General features: G+C 37.3%; 1 non-coding gene across 1 annotated transcript; it reads left to right on the top strand.

The window, feature by feature from the left end:
- The first annotated feature begins 715 nt into the window (after positions 1 to 715).
- Positions 716 to 819, top strand: LOC145540013 (U6 spliceosomal RNA). The gene has a single exon (XR_014078144.1). It is a non-coding gene; the product is annotated as a U6 spliceosomal RNA (small nuclear RNA).
- Positions 820 to 1282: the final 463 nt, after the last annotated feature.

Below are 1282 nucleotides of genomic sequence, written 5' to 3'. Positions count from 1 at the left end.
GACTCTCAAAAGTCTTCTTAAAACAAGTAATTTAAAATATCTATGTTTAATAAGTTAGGGGTGCTAATGGGAAAAGTACACAACCTGCAAGAACAGATGGTTAATAAAAGTAGAGAGATAGAAACATATGTGATAAGTAGGTATGTATAAAGAAATCACTTTGCTGTACACCTGAAAGTATCACAACATTGTAAAAAACTAGACCTCAAAAAAAAAAAAAGAAAATAATATTAAGAGACACATGCCCATGTTTACAAAACAAGGGAAACTAAGAAGTGTCTATATTTTGCCAACACTTTTACACACAACTCTTATACATAATGGAAAAAATTCAAATCAGTAGCTACAGAAAAAGAACTGCTGGAAATCAAAAACACTAACAGAAATGAAAAATGCCTTTGATGGGTTCATTAGTAGACTTGGCACTGTCCAGGAAAGATTCACTGAGCTGAAGATAGGTCAATAAAAACTTTCCAAACTGAAATGCAAAGACTAAGAGGAATAAAAATGAAGAAAATAAGAACATTCAAGAATGGTGAGATGACTTCAAAAGGTACAATATATGTGTAATTAGAAGGAGATGAGAGAGACAATGGAATAGAAGAAACAGGTGGGGTAATAATAGCCAAGAACTTCCCAACAGTAAAAAAAGTACCAAACCACAGATCCGGGAAGCTCAGAGAACACAAAGCAGAATAAGAAGCAAGCACACACTGCTTGCTTCAACAGCATGTGTACTAACATGGAATGGTACAGAGAAGACAAGCGAGGCTCCTGTGCAAGGATGATGCACAGATCCATGAAGAGGTCCTTACACTTTTGTGACTATAGTTAATAATGCTTGTGCACATGCTCTGTCACGCAGTCGTGTCCGACTCTTTGTGACCCTGTGGACTGGAGCCCACCCGGCTCCTCTGCCCATGGAATTCCCCAGGCAAGAATATTGGGAGTGGGCTGCCATTTCCTTCTCCAGGGGACCTTCCCAACTCAGGAATCGAACCCTTGTCTCTTGCATTTCCTGTATTGGCAGGCGGATTCTTTACCACCTGGGAAGCCCATAGTTAATAATACTGTGTTGCATATTGGAAAGTTGCTCAGAGAGTAGATTTTTAAAGTTCTCATCAATAAGAAAAAAAATAATAACTCTGTAACTGTGTATGGTGATGGATGTTAACTAGATTTACTGTGATGATCATTTTGCAATATATACAAATATTGAACCATTACATTGTAGACCTGAAACTCATACGATGTTGTATATCAATTCCACCTCAATTAAAAA

The sequence above is a fragment of the Giraffa tippelskirchi genome, chromosome 2 (assembly GCF_054371585.1).
Source record: "Giraffa tippelskirchi isolate mGirTip1 chromosome 2, T2T-mGirTip1v1.2.pri, whole genome shotgun sequence".
NCBI lineage: Eukaryota > Metazoa > Chordata > Mammalia > Artiodactyla > Giraffidae > Giraffa > Giraffa tippelskirchi.
Note: the sequence above shows the minus strand (reverse complement) of the source record. Positions and strands in the feature narration are given on the sequence as shown.